General features: G+C 37.6%; 1 protein-coding gene across 8 annotated transcripts in view; it reads left to right on the top strand.

The window, feature by feature from the left end:
* Positions 1–21610, top strand: part of GRM8 (glutamate metabotropic receptor 8) — a 911553-nt gene that overhangs the window by 474402 nt on the left and 415541 nt on the right. The window lies entirely within an intron of this gene.

Genomic DNA, 21610 nt, shown 5'->3' with positions numbered 1-21610 from the left:
ATATCAGAGAATTTAAGGCCAAAAACCTTGGAATTACTTTTTAGGTGTAGGCACCTTCTCAGATACCAAATGGTGCTTTCAGGGTCAGTCTACCAACTCCCTTGCTTCTGGTCTCTGATGGGCAAAGCACACATCTAGATGGTTCCTCAGTTTTCCTTCAGTAACTTAAGACCATAGAGTCTTCTGAGGGATCTTGGTAATGTTTTAGGGTCTATGGCCCAGTTGCTACAAGATACTAGATGCAAATTAACATTATCTGTCACAACCTGACCTAGATGTTTTACATAGAGAATTCAGGAGGGGAAGACAGAGAGTGTCTTTGTTTTAGTTTGTTATTATCAGCGAATCTGGTGGAATATTCATTGAGTATTTCCAGAAGGGTAATAATTCAATGTAACATACAGTGCCTTTTAGCAATAATAAAACAGTATGTGGGAAATAGAAGAGCATAGAATTTGTCTCACCTTATCTCTCAGGATCTTCAAGAACTTCAAGTTTTCTTCCCCTGTGCAAGGGCTATTAGCTGGGGAAGGCTATGAACCCCTTCTTTAATGCCTTTGGTTGCTTATATTACTCTGTAATTCCAGGAAACTGCATATAATTGCAGGAAAACTAGAGTTTCAGTCCTCAATGCTGAACAAGCAGAGCAGAGAAACAAAAGAAGAAAAGTGATATTACTAAAATGGATCTGTCACTGGATATTACTGTCCATGCTCTATTGGCTGAGATTTTTAGGAAAACACTTTTTTTCCCCTTGGGTTTCTACTTCTTTTTTAGGGTGGATTTCTAAAAGGTCAGTTGTTTGTATAGCACTGTGGATTAAAATGAGGAAAGCATCAAAACAGAATAAGCTAAAATAATTCAGCAGAATACGTAGTACGTGGTTTTAGTGGTTGTTTTTAAGATTATAGTGTTTAGGGAACGTGTAGTGTTTACGATTGAGTATCTATCAACATTTTCATTTTGAGTCACTGGTTATCTTTCATAATCCATTTGAAATAGCCTTCACGGTCCCTTTAACTCTGAGAGGATATGGCTTCCTTCTCAGATTTTTTTAAGGGAAGGACTACAGGTCTTTGATTTTCTGCAGTAGTGCTTGAAAGATGAAGATGTCAAGATGGATGACAGCTAATGAACTGAATGCTCAATAGTTCATCACCTTGGTTTTTCCTGAAACCATTTCTTGTCCTTGCCTGGTAAATTGAAATCACTTGACTTTGTTGCAATACCTGACAGGAGTCAAATCTCTGAAATATCCAGGCAGGAGTAAATTCTTTTAGCATCACAAATCGTCTGTTGTCTGGGCCCCTTGGGCCAGGAGGTTAAGGTGAGAAAAGAGGAGGCCATAGTCGTGTTCCAGATGGCACTTGGTTGGCTTCTTTTGTTCTGATAAGTGCTCTGGACAGAGATTCTATCACCTTGCCATTGGGGAGGGAATGAAGTAAGAACTGTGGAGAGATCAGCATAAATGGATTTCCACCTTTTGAAAATTAATGCAGACAGCAAGCCCACTTAGGATTGGTCACTTATATCTTCTTGGTGTATAAAGTATTTTTACAGCTTTCATTGTCATGACATAGTTGTTAATGTCAAGGCATATTTGAATTATAAAGTGGCATGTACCATATATTATTTTCTAGGTTGCTGAAATAGTCCACATAAAAGAACAATTAAGTAAAACCAATTGATTTCCTCTTATATGACATCTAAGCACAAGATGTTTTAAAGGAAGCAGTGTTAATCAAAATTTTGATAGACTAATGTACCATCAACTTTAGCTGTAAATTACAAAGAATCATTCTTGGTTATTCAAAGTCTATAATTTTCCTTAAATACTAAGCTTTATTAGTACTAAATGTGAATTGTTTCTGAATATGAAGGAACCTCAAAGTTTCTGGGAAATGGAACTATAATATAAGTGTTTGTTGGTTCAAAAATGTTTTAAATCCATGCACAATTTTTCATAATACTTGAGATTTTAAAAATTCCTCATTTAGTATTAAAACAACTAAATGAAGACTATAATGATCAATTAAACAGTTCTTTGGTTTAAAATATTGATGCAACAAAGATACTTTACATTTCAGTCACACTTTGCAATTTGCAAAATGTTTTTTTTGTAAATATTCTCTACTATGTTAAATATATAAAATTATTGGGTCATTATTCACATTAGTAGAGAAGAAAATGAAGCTCAGAAGTTGCATGACTTGTCTAAGCCAACATAATTAGTATCAGAACTTTGACTTCATTAGTTTAGCATCATTTATTTAGACTTTACTAAACTCTCATTTTGTATAACTCCTAGAAACTCAGAAGTCATATGGTCTAATGAGGGAAAGAGAAATAATTGCACAAATATGTACTCTTACACATTGATAAATGTTTCAGTGGGGAAGTAGAGCATGTTTGAGAAGAGTATGAGGCACATAATTAAGAGTAGGGGTAAGGCTAGGACTAAAGGGGTAGCATTGTCTAAGACCTGAAAGATGAGGTGAACGTGAGGCAGAGTGTGGAAACCCGACAGAGCACCTGATACCAGGATGAAGCTTGGTGTACTTGTGGAGCTGCATAGATGCTGGTCTGAGCGAGGAGGAGACAAGGGGTGGTGAGCCTGGGGAAGAACCACATGTAGTAGAGAGTGGAGGGAGAGACAGAGGGCAGCTGTTTCCAGCTGTTGTGGACCATGTCATGGAATTTGAACTTTGTAGAAGTGACATGGGAGGTAGCTTAATGACATGACCCAACGTAAGCCAGGTATCTGCTTCCCAGTGCAGTGAGGATGACTATCAGGCACCATCCTTCTTCTGGTAGCACTCCCGTGGAATTTCTTTCTTCTTTTTTGCTTTTTGGTATTTATTTCCCTAATGTTTAAATATGCTATTTTTATTATATTCAATGAATATACAAACCTGTGATCCTACTATAGCTTTTTTGTTTAATTTTTGATAAGACATAATTCTGGCCAAGAAATGAAATTCTAGGAAAAGTATATTTCACTTTCTGGGAATTTTAGTAATATAAAATTAAGCTTAGGCTTCTTTTAAAGATTTATTTATTTATTTATTTGAGAGAGAGAGAGAGAGAGAGAGAGAATCTTTTTTTTTCTTATTTTTATTTAGTAAATATAAATTTTCAAAGTACAGTTTATGGATTACAATGGCTCCCCCCCCCATAATTTCCCTCCCACTCACACCCCTCCCATCTCCCGCTCCCTTTCCCATTCTATTCACATCAAGATTCATTTTCAATTATCTTTATATACAGATGATCGATTTAGTATCTATTAAGTAAAGATTTCATCAGTTTGCACCCACACAGAAACACAAAGTGTAAAATACTGTTTCAGTACTAGTTATAGCATTACTTCACATTGGACAACACATTAAGGACAGATCCCACATGAGAAGTAAGTACACAGTGACTCCTGTTGTTGACTTAACAATTTGACACTCTTGTTTATGGCATCAGTAATCTCCCTAGGCCCTAGTCATGAGTTTCCAAGGCTATGGAAGCCTTTTGGGTTCGTCAACTTCGATCTTATTCCAACAGGGTCATAGTCAAAGTGGAAGTTCTCTCCTCCCTTCAGAGAAAGGTACCTCCTTCTTTGATGGCCCTGTTCTTTCCACTGGGATCTCACTCACAGAGATCTTTCATTTAGGTCTTCTTTTTTTTTTTTTCCAGAGTGTCTTGGCTTTCCATGCCTAAAATACGAGAGAGAGAATCTTTTATCAGCTGGTTCACTCCCAAGATGGCCACAACAGCAGGACTTGGCCAGGAGCTTCTTCCAGGTCTCCCATGTGGGTGGCAGGGGCCATCTTCTGCTGTTTTTCCCTGGCCATTAACAGGGAGCTAGATCAGAAGGGGAGCAACCAGGGCATGAACCAGTGCACATATGGGATGGCGGTGTCATAGGCGGCAGCTTTATCCACTGAGCCATAAAGTCAGCCCCTCAGCTTAGCTTTTTATATAATTTATTCATGTTAAACAAATGATTACACGATGCTTTTGCTCAAAATGGTATAAGCTCACCCCAGAAAGAAATGTTTTAAAAAATACAGGATGATGCTCTCAACTTTTTTTCTTGCTTCTACTGTCATTCATCAGTCTTAGTATATGATATCTAGATATCCAACAAGTGTTCTAGCTGGAGGTGAGCATATATGCATGCATGCTTTAGAGGAGAGAAGTGTATTCATTTTAAATTTGTTTTCTTTCAAACAGCAAACTGTCCTTTGAATTTATTTCCTAAAGTTTTGGAGAGGCTGTTAGGATACATAGATAGGATCAAGCATATATAATTCTTGTTTTCCTGAAAAAATTTATTTTTATGCCAAATCACATTTTGAGACCAGTACTTAGAAATCACCTGAGACCGAAATCTATAATAAACCTTAATCTTTGGAAAACTTCATGATTTCAAAGAAGTTAAATAGATACAGATATTCAATTTAATTTCAACAATACATAATCACTTCTCATTTCAAACGTTTTTATGCTTGTCACACTGATTAACAACATGCTGGTGATAAGTTACTAGGTACTTGGAACTTGGCTAATCGATTTTTTTGGTTACACTTCCTGAGTTCCACGTTCACCCAGGAACATTTCACCAGAATCATCAATAGGGGCAATTTCAGCTGCTGAAGGGGAGAACCTTACTGTTCCAGAGGAGTGGCCTGTAGGAATTATACTTTTTTATTTTTTTTACCTTATCTAAAACATAGCTTGTGCAAATCCAGCTTATAAATAATTTAACAATAAACAACTCTTTGAAGGTATACTTTTTTCTTTTAATTGAAACAGCAATATTTGTATTTAAAGACAACTTGAACTTTTGTAGGGAAATATACATGTTAAAAATAATAATAATGGGTCCTCAGCTTCCTCCTGCCCAGCGCTGGGGTCAGCGTTTCCTGGGAGCATGGCCCCCAAGCGCCCGTCTTCGCTCCTTCCTCACACGAAGAAGCCAAGAGCAGCTCCTGGCCCGAGGCCAGCGGACACATCGGCCTCTCGGGGTTTGTTGACCGGAGAAAAAGAACAACAAGAAGCAATTGAACATATTGATGAAGTACAAATAGACAGACTTAATGAACAAGCCAGTGAGGAGATTTTGAAAGAACAGAAATATAACAAACTCCGCCAACCATTTTTTCAGAAGAGGTCAGAACTGATCGCCAAAATCCCAAATTTTTGGATAACAACATTTGTCAGCCATCCACAAGTGTCTGCACTGCTTGGGGAGGAGGATGAAGAGGCGCTGCATTATCTGACCAGAGTGGAAGTGACAGAATTTGAAGATATTAAATCAGGTTACAGAATAGATTTTTATTTTGATGAAAATCCTTACTTTGAAAATAAAGTTCTCTCCAAAGAATTTCATCTGAATGAGAGTGGTGATCCATCTTCAAAGTCCACCAAAATCAAATGGAAATCTGGAAAGGATTTGATGAAACGTTCAAGTCAAACGCAGAACAAAGCCAGCAGGAAGAGGCAGCACAAGGAGCCAGAGAGCTTCTTCACCTGGTTCACTGACCATTCTGACGCGGGTGCGGATGAGTTAGGAGAGGTCATCAAGGATGATATCTGGCCGAATCCATTACAGTACTACCTGGTTCCTGATATGGATGATGAAGAAGGGGAAGGAGAAGAAGATGATGATGATGATGAAGAAGAAGAAGGGTTGGAAGACATTGATGAGGAAGGCGACGAGGATGAAAGGGAGGAAGACGAGGATGAGGATGAAGGGGAAGAAGGGGGAGGAGGATGAAGGGGAAGATGACTAATAGAAAACACTGATGGATTCCAACTTTTTTTTTTTTTTAATTTTCTCCAGTCCCCGGGAGCAAATTGCCGTCGTCTTTTTATTTTTTTCCCTCTTGTGCTCAGTCTCCCTGTTTTTGAGGTCTCTTTTCTCTACACCATGGTTCTCACCTTGTTGTGGGGAAAATACCTGAAGCAGAATACAATGGGAAAAGAATCTCTACCCCTTTCTGTTCCAAATTCATTTTATCCCTCTCGTCTCGACAAAAACTGTATGGAATCAACACCACCGTGCTCTGCGGGAAAAAGAAACCCTCCTGCTCCCGGCTCTGCTGGAAGCTGGAGGGTGCCAGGCCCCTGTGTAGTAGTGCATAGAATTCTAGCTTTTCTCCTCCTTTCTCTGTATATTGGGCTCAGAGATTACACTGTGTCTCTATGTGAATACGGACAGTTAGCATTTACCAACATGTATCTGTCTACTTTCTCTTTAAAAAAAGAAAAAAAAAACTTAAAAAAATGGGGTTATAGAAGGTCAGCAAAGGGTGGGTTTGAGATGTTTGGGTGGGTTAAGTGGGCATTTTGACAACATGGCTTCTCCTTTGGCATGTTTAATTGTGATGTTTAACGGACATCCTTGCAGTTGAAGATGACACTTTTAAATAAAATTCACTCCTAATGATGACTTGAGCCCTGCCACTCGATGGGAGAATCAGCAGAACCTGTAGGATCTTATTTGGAATTGACATTCTCTATTGTAATTTTGTCCCTGTTTATTTTTAAATTTTCTTTTTGTTTCACTGGAAAAGAAAGATGCTCAGTTTTAAACGTTAAAAGTGTACAAGTTGCTTTGTTACAATAAAACTAAATGTGTACACAAAAAAAATAATGTTCTTAGAGTTACAATTCTGTTTCTTGTTGTGTGTTAGGTAGAACTGAGATTTTATTTCTTATTTAAAGTTTTATTTACTTGAAAGGCAGAGTTAGAGATAGAGACAGAAGAGACAAAAGTCTTGCATCTGCTACTTCACTCCCCAAGTGGCTACAATAGCCAGGACTGGGCCAGGCCATTGCCAGGAACCAGGGGCTTCTTTCAGGTCCCCCACGTGGGTTCAGGGGCTCAAGCACTTGTATCATCTTCCACTGCTTTCCCAGGTACATTAGCAGGGAGTTGGATCAGAAGTGGAGCAGCTGGACCTTGAACCAGCCCCATATGGGATGCCTGTGATGCAGGTGGTGGTTTAAATAGCTATGTCACAGTGCCAGTGTCCCAGAATCGAGATTTTAAAAATCATTATTATGTCTGGATTGAAAAATGTTTTGAAGCTGTTGAACAAGCTTATGATTTCAGTGTTTCAAAATTTAAGCCCCATCAGTTAATTTTATTGAATCCCATACATTCGGGGTTTTATCTGACTAAAGTACATTATCTTTAGGGCAATTGAATTATCCAATCTCCTTGTAACTTTTTTCTGAATGTTGTTATAGCTTTGTTTGAACCATCAGTTTCTCTTCATTTTTAATTAGCACAGAAGATAAAATGAACTAATACATTGAAAATATATTATATACACTTAACCATAGTCCTTCATAGATTTGCTTCTGATATCAGGAAGCTTTCCCTTGAAAGCACATTGGAAGGATGTCTTCTGACAGTGTAGACTCTCTTTGGCCAGACTGACCAGACAAGGCTGCAGCTGGGTTTCCCCAGCTGGGAGTCAGTTCCTGAATACTGCTCCTCATGTAGTCTGTCTTAAGAACTCATCTTTAGATTAAATATGAGGATACTAGCCATGACTCAAATATAGTTTCCCAAAGGCAATGGATGTGCAGGTGGGTGTGAGAATTGGACAGGGAGTGTGTAGCCATTACTCACACCAAGCACCATTTGACTGGCATTTGTTTGAGATGTGCCTCAGCTGGCATCTCTTGCTTCTGACTCAGCATTCATAGTGCAGTCTGAACCCTGTTACTGCTCTAATGTAGCTTAGGGAATTCCAAACAATTCCGCTGCCCAAAGCTAACCTGGAGCAGGGTTTCTCACAACGTGGCCAAAATACCTGTTGAATCGCAATTCCCTACACTTCTTTTGAGAGCATTTGCTGGCCAACTCCCAAATGGAATGAATCAGAATTGCAACTGATGCAGGATAGGTGACCTGCATTTTTCCTGTATCTCCTCAATTGATTCTCAGGCCCAATAAAGTTTGATGACCAATGTTCTGGACTGAATGTATTTCCCCCAAGCTTGTGTGTTGGAGCCATAATCCCCAATGTGGTAGTGCTACTAGATGTAGTCTTCTTTAGGTAGTCATTCAGTTTAACTGAGGTTATGATGCTGGAGCTCCATGATGATATTAGCACCTTAATAAGAATGGAGGGAAACACCAGAGCTTCCTCTTTTCCTCCTCCTGTGGTTGAGGAAGAAGGCAGTCAACTCCAAGTCAGGAAGAAGGGTCCTCATTAGAACCTGACCATACTGGCACTGTGGTCTTAGAATTCATGGCCCCCAGAACAGTGAGAAACAAAGCTGTGTTGTTTAAGCCACCCATCTATGGCATTTGTTACAGCAGCCTGGACAGGCTGACAACCAGTGTCCTAGAGAAACTCCTCATATCTGGACATAGGTATCTTTGTACTTCAGTATAAGAATGAAGACCTAGGATACAAAGAATTACTGCTTGGGGATTATTGATTTTTGCATTTCATCACGTCCTGTAGTGACTATTGCCTTTCATTGGGTGTCTGTGTTACTTCTAAAGCAGTTCTTCGTACCAGCTGCAGTTGGGGCAGAAAAGATTTTGAAGCACATTTCAGGTGTTGGATGTAAACTCCTCAGTGTTCTGATTCCTAATCTGCCCTTGGTTAGCTAGGAGACTGATTTTGAAGAACTCCTTATGTTTCTGCAGAGTTAACTAAATTTGCTTCACCATTAAATTTGAGAAGGTCATGTGACTTCCTAGTACACATTAAAATTGACAACATCCCGTTAGTCTTGAATGAAAAAATCATCTCTTTCTTTTGGAGATTGTGAAAAATTCATGAACTGTGATTTAAATTCTGCAATTAAAGCAGCATGTTAACAAATGGCAGTAAATATGATTTATGGGGTGACACAGCCACTCAGCATATGTTATGGCTTTTAATACTTACTGCTATTAGCTAGGGGAACACTGCAAAATGCTTGAGTAAAGGAACAAATAGAAGAATGCTTAATATACAATGAAAGAACTAAAAATGCATGTTTCTTCTTAAGTTTTGTCTCGGAAAAATAGCCACATGGTTAGGGAGTTGAAAGTCTACAGCACTTTCCCATTCATTCTTATCTTAAAATTGAGGTTTCATATTTTCTTAGTATGATGGCCATGTTTGATGACATAATTGTGTTAAATAATGAAAAATATGTTGGCAAATATTATAAGTCAAGAAAAAATAAATTGATGTTCCAATTCTACTTTATCATGTTTGTATGTATATGTTTCCTTTTACACGAATGGAAAATGAATTTAGGTACTGAATATACACATAGGTTTGGGAATGGTTTAAATGAATTCAAGAAGAGGTATTCACTATGAATTATTAAGATAAATGGAAAATGTTTGGATGCATAATCTTAACTTAATGATATTGATATCATAAGAGTGAGCATTGTGGTATTGTAGGTTAAGTTGCTGCTTGGAATACCCACATGCCATAGCAGATTGTGGATTAGAGTCCCAACTACTCTGCTTCTCATTTGGCTTCCTGCTAATGCTCCTGAGTGGCAATAGGTAATGACCTAAGTACTTGTATCTCTTACCCACTTGGAGGGTGAGGATGGAGTTCCTGGCTCCTGGCTTCAGCCAGCCTTGGCTGTTGTGAGCATTTGGGAAGTAAACCTGTAGATGTGAAATCTATCTCTGTGTCACCCCCCTCTTCAAATAAATATAAGGGTAGATGTTTTCTAAGAAATTGATATCATAAGGCAATCATTGCTTCCAATGTGTACTGTTGTTATGACAGAACACAGGTCCAAGATTACCAGGGATATGATTCACTTTGTAGTGTAAAGTGATCTATTATGTTACAATGCTAAACTTCAGGGTCATGGTAGATTGGCCAAGATCACATGCTCAGTTTGTAATTCCTATAAGATATCCAATAAAGATGTTTAAAATACAGTTATAAAGACATTGATGTGGGAATTGCCTACATTAGACGGTAAGTCAAACTACAGATGTAGAGTTTTTGTGCAGAAGAGCACATGATGAGAAATAAGAACTCTACCATGCAGAGGCAGTGTATCAGAAAAGAATTCAGGGAGAGACACTGAGAAAACACCCAGAAAACTTAATGAGAAGTCAGGCAGTGCGGCATCGTGGCAGCTGATTTCATCCATCAAAAAAGGAGAGTACTCACCACTGTCAAGTTACCATGTGGTCCAGAGGAAAGGATGAGAAATTTCTTTTAAATTGGATAAGGAGAGGGTTCAGGGTGTCCTTAACAAGAGCACTCTCAGTGTGCTAATTGGGGACTGAAGCCGGTGAACAGTGGTTGGAGAAGCCAAAGAGAGGAGATGAAGTGGAGCCAGGGAGATGAGACCATTCACACAAACTTTGGCACTGGGCTATTGATATTAGGAATCTCTTGATTTGGTGCACTGTGAAGGACAGTTTCATCTCTGTGGTATTCATGCTCAAAATGTAAGAATGTGTCAAATTTCAATCATGGGAAAATAAGTCAAATTGAAGGGTCTGTTATCAAATAGATGACATGTTCTCAAAGGTGTCCTGATCATGACTAGGAAGGACAAAGGAAATGCTGTAGATTACGGAAGATGAAGAAGTAGCAGATAACTGCAGTGTGCGAGTCTGGCTGTGACCCCGGAAGAAGTCAAAGATGGCAAAGTCTGATGAAGATCTTCAGTTTAACCCAATTGTACCATCGACACTTTTCTGGGTTTGAGTGTTACGCTACAGTAATGCAGTGTATTAACGTTAGGGGAATCTGGGTCAGAGGTATATAGGAACTCTGTACTATTTTGAAACTTTTCTATTTGTCTAACTTTAACTCCTAAATAGGTGTTGCTCTGAAGGGAAAGAAAGAGATGGGGAATGGTTGCAAAAATATGAGGTTAAAGAGTTAAAAATTAGTAGTAGTGAACAGGGTTGACAGGATTTTTAAGAGGTTTACAACAGGCTACATCCCATGCTAAGTGCTTCTGAAACATTGTTTTCATTCCATTTTCAGAACTATACTACTTAGGAAGTATTGTTTTCCCTGATATTAAACTTTTACAAATAGGGGAATTTGTAAATAACTGTGAATGGTTAAATGTCATCCCACAACAGTGAGTGGCAGAGCTGGGATTTGACACTGGTGTCTTATGTCACTGCATAGTATGTTCTCTTCAAAATGGGAGAGATTTGGGTGTATTTAAATGCTTGAAGGGTACATGCTATCAGATGGAGAGAAATAGCATGAGAGAATGAGGGGATAGAAAATAGAGGGTGAAGTCCAGCAGATGTGTGGAGTAAGTAGACTTGCGCCTGAGGTAGAATGCTTTACCCAGGGTGATAGGACACAGAAAGCTTAAGGAATAAGGATAAATCGAGTAAATGTGTAGATTGGAAAAGTTTTTGGACAATCTTCAGATTCTATGTGAAGTGGGAGCTGAGGCCACCAGCAGAAAGTCAGGGGCACAATGGCAGGGCTGGAAATGTGAGAGCGAAAGGTTGTGAGCAGCCAGTGGAGCAAAGGAGAGTGATCTGCCAAAGCTCGTCAAGAGGGCACTGAAAGCCCACCTGCCTGTGCTCTGCCACGTCTGTGCTGGGGTGGTTTGCTCGGGTGTGTTCTGGCGGCCATGCTCTGCACTACTGAACTTACCCAGGCTGGGTTTTCCTTCCCACCCCCCCCCCCCCAGATGGATGCCAGGAAAATAAGTGATAAAGGAAGAGAAATAGCTTTAGAAAGCACAGAATTGATAGACTGAAATCTAAGTAATAGAAATGGAGAATAGATGAGGCTGATAAGGAGAAGATGGAGATGCGTGTCCGAGCCTCTTCTGAATTTGTATTTCTTTGAGTGCTAGTGAGCTGTGGATACTTCTGAGACTTATTGATTATTTGAATTTCTTCTTTTTGTATATCATCTATGACTGTTTTTTTCCAAAAGGAAATGTGAATGGAAGGGGAGAGGGAGTGGGAAAGGGGAGGGTTGCGGGTGGGAGGGACGTTATGGGGGGGAAGCCATTGTAATCCATAAGCTGTACTTTGGAAATTTATATTCATTAAATAAAAGTTAAAAATAAACAAAAACAAAAAATAATTTAAGTACAATTTATGCTTTAAGAATGTGATGTGTTTGTCAACAGAGGTATTTCAGATACTTTCTTCTCAATTGTGTGGTTTGTGTGTTCCATTCCTTTAAGAATAGTTTTCTTTGAACCTGAACACTCAGAGTATTCAAAAGAACAGTCAGACTACAGGTGGCTGTAAGATACACATGTGATTTCAATTCCATTTACACTGGTTAAATAATGGGATGAACATTTGGCTTAGCATTTAAAATTCTGCATCCTGTATTGGAGTGCTTGAGTTGGGGTCCTCACTCAGTTTGTGATCCAGCTCCCTGTTTCTGTGCAGCATAGAAAGCAGCGGGTGACAGCTCAGTGGTTGGATTACTGCTACCCATGGCAGAGACCTGGACTGAGTTCCTGTCTTCTGGTTTTAGTCTGTCACAACCTCTGCTGTTGAGGGCATTTGGGAAGTAAACCAGTGGATGAGAGTTTCCTCTGTTTCTGTCTCTGTCTTTCAAACAAAATAAATAAAATCAAACAAATAAAAAATGTAGTCCTGTAGACTTGCTAACTGAGTTTTAAGTGCCCGGCTGCTGTGTGTGGCTAGTGGCTTCTGAATTGAATAGTACGGCTGTGAAATTCTTCCATGATTGCTGAAAATTATATTAGATATCACTGCTACAGAAAATTTTTAAATTGGAAAAGCTGTTGTTGCTTTCCTTATTGATGTTTGTCTTTGGATTCATGCTTGCAAAGTCTTTTCCATCCTCGAACATGATAAGATTTTTATATAACATGATAAAAATAAGTTTTATTTTCTTCTAGTATTTCTGAATATTTAAGAAAACTATTAACATGGTTATTGTGTCTGTAATATATTTTGTTGTATTGAATAAGCTGAGGTCTAACTCAACATTTTTTGAAATTTTTGACCACAGAGTCCAATGAAGTTCAATGAAGTTAAAGTGCTATCGTTAACATTTCAAAAATATTTAAGTGTTCATAGATTATTTGATATTTATTGTATTACATTGATTTCTCTGTTAGAATTAATTTCACTTTATTGAATATTTAACAAAGAGATTAATGTGATGAAGGCTAAGACAGGATTGCTGACCTTATTCAATTCATAGCATCAGACACAGCAATACTCATAATGTTATGTGAGTCTATTTCTGGGAACATTAAAGAGTCCGGTGTGGTTGCAAAGGTTATTAAGTTTAGGTGGTTGTGAGATTAGAGTGAATGTGGAATGTATGTATATGGTGTCTGCCTAAGTAGGGAGGAAGAGGATGGGAAAGAGGAGAGGCAAAGGTAGAGAATGCAATAAGCTAAATTGTACAAGATTTTCTGTGTGGCGGTCTAGCTGTTAGCCATCAAAGTTTGTTTTCTGAGCAGACAGAACTCCCATTGGGTCAGTTAGGGACCATTGCTTGGGTGAGTCAACACAGACTGAGGGGAGTCCCTGTGTGGCTGTTCAGAGGAGAGGTACAAAGGGCCTGGATGAAGGTACTGGCAAGGAGGAGCATTAGAAAGAATTATAAACAATAATTGAGTAGAAAAGTGACCATTTCACTCATGTACCATAAATTTTAAAGTAATCACAGATCATTAAAACTATAGTAGTATAATATTCTGAACCATTGGTTTCACAAAGTATAAAACAATATTTTATAAAACTATATTTGTAGCAATACTGATATACACAGACATTTCTGTCTTTTTTAAAATGATTTATTTATTTATTTGGAATGTAGCATTGCATTGAGAGAAGGAGAGAAAGAGATTTCCCATCTTCTGTTCACTACCCAAATGGCCGCAATGGCCGGGGCTGGGCCAGGCCAAAGCCAGAAGCTTCTGGGTCTCCCATGTTGGTGCAGGGGCCTAAGCACTTTAGACATCCTCTGCTGCTTTCCCAGGCATATTAGCAAGGAGCTGGATTGGAAGTGGAGCAGCTGGGTCTCAAACTGGTACCCATATGGGCTGCAGATGGCAGCTTAACCTGCTGTGCCACAGCACTGGCCTCTCTTTTTCTTGACAGAGTGATATTCTAAGAAACGACTGTAGACTAAAGTATGTCTTAGCTTCTGCCAGGAATGAACCAGGCTGCTGACATGCAGGAGCTGAGTAAAAGACTTTGTCATTTCTCTTCCTGTAATTGTTTCCTTGCCAGAGTTCTAAATACCTAGATGTGATTCCCTTAGGTTTTTAATGTAGTTGGAATTTCTTACAAGAGTGACTTAATACTGGAGGAAAAAAATATACTTTTCTTGGTTCATCACAATGCCAAGATTAATTCTGATAAGAATGATGTGTTTATAATTTAAACATTTTTAAATGTATGACTCAAAGCAGCTTCCCTTTTACAGAGCTCATTTGAGACACACCAAATAAACCAAGAAGAATGGAGTTATTATAGTTGAAAGATTTGACATTTGATATTTTCCACTGGTACTAAAGTTTCAAAAGTTGGTTTAATGACAATAAGCAAGAAGAGATTATCTTTGTATACTTCAATTATGTCTTCTGGTTTTTCTTCTTGGAAAATATCTAACAGAGCCCTGATGTTATTCACTTAAAGAAGATAATCAAGCCCTAAGCCAATACCACAGAAAATTAAATTTAGATTTAATTGGGTTTAGGACATGCTTTCACTAATGATTTCAAATTACGGTTCCTAAAATTTCTGGAAGGAAAATATCTCACTTCAAATACTATCTTATTGTTTGATAGGTGAAATTGAGATGTTTCTGTTAACATTACATTTGGCCAGTATGTTTTTTACTTAGAAAGTTCAATGTCCCAATATTCTTAAAATAATCTTTTTTTTTTCTGGTTAGAGAGAAACATTTCTTAAGGACTTTGTTTTATTTCACTATTGCTGATATTCCACAGAAACAGTAAAGTCTATAGAGCTTAAAAGACTTTTGTGTAATAAGTCACTAAATTACTTTTAATTCTAAGTACATTTTATTATTTTCTGTAAAGTTTGAGCAAATTTGGTTTGCTGTGATATTTGGGAAAATAAAGTTGGCCAAGAGGAAAGAAAAGTAAAAACACCTAATAATATAACTAGATAACATGAATTTAAGATAGTTTTGCTTTATCCTTTTTAAAAAGACATTTTACTTACCTTGATGAATTTAAATCTTTGTCATTGAAATGAAATATTGACTCTTAAAAACAGGAATGCTCAAATGCCATCCCCCCTCCACTCCCCTCTAATGTCTGCTTCTGAAAATCAATGGCTCAAAACTGCTATGGCCGCAGTGGTCAGGATGTGTTTAGGGGATGATAAATGATAGGGAAGGACTTTTCGTAAATATGTAGCCTACAGGATATTTTCTAAATTTACTGGTAACTGTACATCGATAATCCTCAGTAAATAAACTAAATCTTACAAATGAATCAGGACAAGCAAAAGCTCATCATCTCTCAAGTAAATTATTTCTGAACAAATTGGCAAACATTTTGAAAATATTTAAAAGAGTATTATGACATTGATTAAGTAAAGCCTCATGCATATTCTCCATGGTATCATTTTACTGTAATTTCTGTTACCATACTAAATAAAATGAACTAAATAGTGAATATTATGCAACATACTGTAGGCTGTTTGAATGTTAAAATGACAAGAAATTGTTGAAGAAACCTCACCAAAAGTAGTGAAGATAGGTAATAATAGAATTCAGTGCTATCCCAAATTCTTATGTTGAAAATATACAAATAATTCAATTATTAATCATTCATTCTTTATTTCTAATGGACATAATTATATACTTATATGGGGTAGAGTGTGATATTTCAATACATTATATATATAATGTGAAAAGATCATATCAGAGTTATTGACATATCCATCACCTCAAGCATTTATAATTTTTTGTGTTGGAAGCATTCAAAATCCTCTTTACTAGATATTTTAAAATATACAATGAATTATTGTCAACCATAGTTACTTTACTGTGGTACTGAGGACACTGGAAATTATTCTAACTGGACCCCTGTATCATTAATTGTCCTCTCTCCATCCTTCCCTCCTTCACACCCTAGGCTCTGATAGCCACTATTCTATTTTCTACTTCTAGAGATCAACTTTTTAAAACCATTTTTAAAAATTTTTGTTTGGAAGAGAGAGGTCTTCCATCTGCTGGCTGACTCCCCAAATGCCAGTAGCAGCTAAGGGTTAGTCAGGACAAAGCCAGGTGAAGTCAGGCCTACCACATGGTTGGCAGGGACCCAACCACTTGAACCATCACTGCTGACTGCTAAGTTTCACATTAGCAGGAAGCTGGAATCAGAACTGGAGCTGAGACTCAAACCCATGAACTCTAATATGGCATCTTGATTGCTTTGGCAAAAGCCTATCCCAGGTCACTTTTATTTTATGTATGAGTGAGAATATATGGTGTATGTCTTTCTGTTCATGGTTTATTTCACTTAATACATGTCATTTAGCCTCATCCTTGTTGCTAATGATGGGATTTCATTCTTTCATGGCTGAGTAATATTCCGTTGGGTATCTATACCACATCTTGGTATTCAGTCATATGATTGATGAATACATAGGTTGATTCCATACATGGAGTTTACCTGCAGTACAGAAATACCTTTTACATGCTGATTTACTTTTCATTAGTATATGTTCAGTACTAGAATTACTGGATTATATGGTAATTCTATTTCTAGATTTTTGAGGGATTTAAATACTGTTTTTGATAATGGTATAGTAATGTACAGTCCCACCAATAGCATATAAAAATTCTCCTTTCTCTGCATCCTTGTTATTTTTGTCTTGTTGAGAATAATCATTCTCAGTGGAGTGGGAGTATAGCTCATTGTTTTGATTTGCATTCCCTGATGATTAGTGATGTTCAGAATTTTTCCATGTGGTTGGCCATTTGTATATGCCCATTTGAGACATGTCTTTATATAATTTGACCATATTTAAATTGGATTACTTTTTTATTGTTAAAACCCTTTAAGACAAGGCCCAGGGTTCAGTTTTGCCCTGTTACAAAGGGAAGACAAGCTTGTGAAACAGACTGTACCTATGGAGGTTGTTTGGGACAATTTTACTCCAATTCAAAAATATTGACTCACTGGCAGGGAGGATCCATCTAGGGATAGGAAGGAGAAAGCTTTACCTTCCTGTTACAGCTTTCCTTTGGCCTGTGTTGGGGGTATCCGTTTCCCAGGAGAGGAAAGACCAAATGCATTCTTGTTCCACTCAGTACATCTCATTTGTTTCTAATAAAGGAAACTGCTGAACAACAACAGAAAAATAAAAATGAAAAAGGATCCATAAATGTGTGTAAACAATTGAAGTGGGCATAAATCAATGCTGAACTTCTTACTATATTAGCTTTAGCACACAAACAATTGGTGTTGAATAACCTCAAGGAATTTTTTTGGGGGGTGAGTGATGCTATTGTGGTTATATAAGAGTCATAATTTGAAAAGTGTATAGAATGAAATATTATAAATGACTTATTTATTTCAAGTGAAATAAAATGGAAGAGAGAATTTGGGGACTTTGGATGAAAAAGATTGTCCATGAGTTGATAATTTGTGATACATGTTAATGAACACATTGAGGTTTATCAAAATATCTGTATACTTCTAGTTATGCTTGACATTGTGTATAAATGTATTTATATGCACACACATAATAACATGAATATACAAATGTATATACATATGTAAATATATACTATCAAGGCTGCATTTTATTAACATCCCTGTGGGCCATGTGAGTAGCAAGTAACAAAATAGCGCAATCTAGATTGAGAACATAGCAAGTACAAGTAGCCACCATCTACCATCAACATTGTTGATATTATCAGTTTATTGGTCTCCTATGTGCCAGATTATAGAATAAGCATGGTCAGCATTTTATCACATTTAATCATTATACCATGTCTACTGAGAAAATATTGTTACCCTTATTTTTCATGGGAGAAAACTGAGACTTAGATTTATTAGTTACAATTCCAAGATTAGATACAGACTACATGGCAGAACTAGTAATGACTATGGGATATTCCCTTTTCCATGTTGTCTCTATGCTTGCTGGACTTTGGTGAGTCTGGTTACCTGTGAACAGTAGTAAAGGTATGAAAAAAGTAAAGACTATTTAGATGAGAACAGTTTATTCATTCAGAGCTTATGATTGCTGCAGCCACTGTTGTGTGCATTTGTGAAAAACTCAGGGAAGTAGGAAAACTTGAAACTGAACAAAACCAATTACTCGAGATTTGCTGGGATTAGACTCCATTGGCATGGGGAAGCTGGAGATAGGCTAACTAGAAATGGACCATCTGATATGATTGGTTTGGAATTCTATTTGGCTTTTTTTATCTGGTTGATTCTAACTTGGAAAGTGGACAAAGCACAGGGAAAATGACTGAAGGTTGCTTCAGTTGTTGTGGGTCAGAGTTAAGTTACCATCTGTGGTATTGTCATTGTCCATTTGTATATTCAATATGTCAGGCCCAACTTTGGATCATTCTATCATTTGCAAGATGTTGAACAATTCATGTAGGGTCAGATACCCAGACTTTCACCATTCAGGGATTGTTCAGTTATCTCTATAGTCATTGTATCTAGAAATCTTCTATTATAAATTAATTTGTATTTTATTTATTTGAAAAGCAGAACAAAGAAGGAGAGGGAGGGAGAGAGAGAGTTCAAGAGTTAGCCTCCAACCATTTTTTTCACTCCTCAAATACCTGTCAAAGCCAGGACTAGGCCAGGCTGAATCCAGGATCATGGAACTCAATCCAGATCTCCCATGTGGATGGCTGGGACCCAAGTACTTGAGCTATCACCTGATGCTTTGAGGGTGCACGTTATCGGGAAGCTGGATTTGGAAGCTGGATCAGCAACTGACCCCAAGTACTCTAACATGGGATGTGGACATCCCAAGTGATGGCATTTCAATAGCTACATTAAACTCCCTTCCAAGTATCCAAAGATCTTGACCTTTTTGTGTGCGTGTCATTGTGGCTATCCTCTGATAAGAGAGAATGGCTGTACCGAACACTGAAGAATTTAGAAAGAAGGCAACAGACCAGCATTATAATTACTATGAGAAAAATAAAAATAATAATAGCCCCTGTAAACTGTTTTGGAACCAGAAACAACTGATACTGTGAAAATAATTTCCACAGGGCATGAGGATTATCTTAGAGAGCCAGACAGCTGTTTCTTAAAGCAGGGTATAGCCTTTTCTGCCTTGCCTGCTTGATTGTTGCAAGAAATATTGGCAATGGCAAATGTTAATATGACTGGCCAACAAGAAATCTAGGGCAATTAGATAGTCTATTATTACTGCTAGTGAGTTTAGTCCTATGGGATCTTCCGTTTAGGTAACATGATATTTTCTTAAAACTCATGTTAGATGTAATGATAAATGTCTCATAGTCATAAAGATATATATATGTGTGTATATATATATATGTATATATAGAAGTCCTATTGTTGGAAATACTGCCCTGATTGTTCACATAAACAATGAGTCAGTAATTCCCCTAAGCAGAATGCTTGAATAATCAAGTGCTGCCTTGTTTTTGAACTTGTGTTTGAGTCAGAATTTCCAGCCTTGGCAATGTGTAGAATCAGGATTTCTGTGTGCAATAAAGTCTGGTCACAAAGGAAGTAGTGACTGGTAGGAGTACTTGGAGAGCTGTGAAAAAAATTATTCATGATATGAGGTTGGAATGCCCCTGACAGCAGTTCTCTAGGGTGTCATTAGGGAAACCAGAGGCTTCTCTCAAGGCTTCTGGTTCTAGATGGCCCACAGAGCCATCTAAAGAACAATGGCCATGGCTACTGTTTGGAATAACCCAAGACTGACAACAGAATGAGTATGTTCTATCTTATCAATTGAAAAGAATAGAAAAGAGTACATGATGACAAATGGCTGTCTGTGGTAAAATGACAAGAATGGTTATAAGTAAGAAAATAAAAGAAACAAAACTCAGAAATGAGGGGTAGTGATCAACTGGATTGGCCAGAAGCTATCTACTTTCTGAAGTTTCTGGGCCAGCTATCTGCTTCTGAAGATTTTTCTATATAGCATTTTAGAGAACTGTTACTTTAACAGCCCCTATTGGAGTAGAATTTCAGTTACATGGAATACTAAATTGATTTCTTTAATTATGAAACAGGATTCCATGGTTTGACCTCCTGGAATTTCACTGCTGTATTTCTTATACAAAGTATCTGATATGGTTAATTTCAAAGTGGTTCAAAAACAAATTTTTCATTCTGATGTCTATTTTAATAAGTGGAATCTCTAAGTTGAAGAGAAAGCTGTTTAGCAAGATGCTGTGAACACATTAAAAAATCAGTCATGTTGATAAGACTATGTACTACAGAAGATCCATGTTTTGTGGAGATACAGAACCCAGTAGTGGAGATAAAGGTCTCAAATGAGAGACTTCTGGTGACTGACTCATATGTGGACAACTGACTTGTTCCTAAAAGATTCAATCACGTGGCCACAGGGGCTTGTGGGAATAACTTTGAGCTCCCAAAGGAAACTCATGGACGTCTAAAAATTTTGTTATTTTAAGGGTGTTACTGTTTCGTTGAAACTTTCTGTGAGATGGTGGATGGTAAGAGCAGTGTGGTTTCTGAAAAAGGGCAATACCCTACATATCTCTTTTGTAATGGTTCCCATAAAGTATGTGTCTTGGTCAGTTGTTAGAAAAGTTGGTCTACCTCAGGTTAGAAACACTTAACCAAGAAGCTTTCTTATGCCTGTGAAGGCTATTGTTTTTCATCAAGGAAATATTCTAACCCATCCTGAAAACAGACATACACTAACTAAAGTACTAAAATCGCATGCAGAACAGAAGTTGGATAACATCCACCTCAAGTTGTATAAAGCGTTATTAAGGTTTCTGGCCATGTTCCACTGGTAAAGTTTTTCTGGGATTATGACAGTGACAAATATCACATGACCCAATAATAGCCTCCACCATTTATAATTCATTGATATTGACGATAGTAGTCACCGATATGTCTGTGCCATGATGAATAGCTTCATACAAACTTAATTAATAACCAATTGAAATTATTTTGTGCCTCCACACGTCCTTCTTGGTAATGCTCAAGATGAAAGAGGTGAAAGGTTCAACCAGATTTTTCCCTGTTCTTCTTTTTCAAAGACATATCATTGACATCTTGTAATAATCTCTTCAAATCCCTCGAGGGATTTGTCCTTTAAGGGCTTAATTAAAATCATAACCTTGGTAAAGTCTGCTTATTTTAGTACAATGATCCACTATTGTGTTTGCTTTAGCTCCCCTATTATCTCATTTTGCTTGGAGTAGGCTTCCACCTTTGCAATAGCCAGTTCTCTAGGAACCATCTAAAAGTTCTTTTTTATCCATTTTTGGTTTAAAAATGTATTTATTTGAGAGTCAAAGACACATAGAAAGGGCAGGAGAGGAAAAGAGGACAGAGAGTATTTCCATCTGCACATGCGTGTGATGGCTTAGCCAGTGCCAAAGCCAGGAGCATAGTATATGACTCCTCCCTGGGTGGTAGGAACCCAATTACTTGA

This window comes from Oryctolagus cuniculus, chromosome 3 (genome assembly GCF_051225735.1).
Source record: "Oryctolagus cuniculus isolate XC-2025 breed Fujian yellow rabbit chromosome 3, ASM5122573v1, whole genome shotgun sequence".
Taxonomy (NCBI): domain Eukaryota; kingdom Metazoa; phylum Chordata; class Mammalia; order Lagomorpha; family Leporidae; genus Oryctolagus; species Oryctolagus cuniculus.
This window is presented reverse-complemented; position numbering and strand designations above follow the sequence as displayed.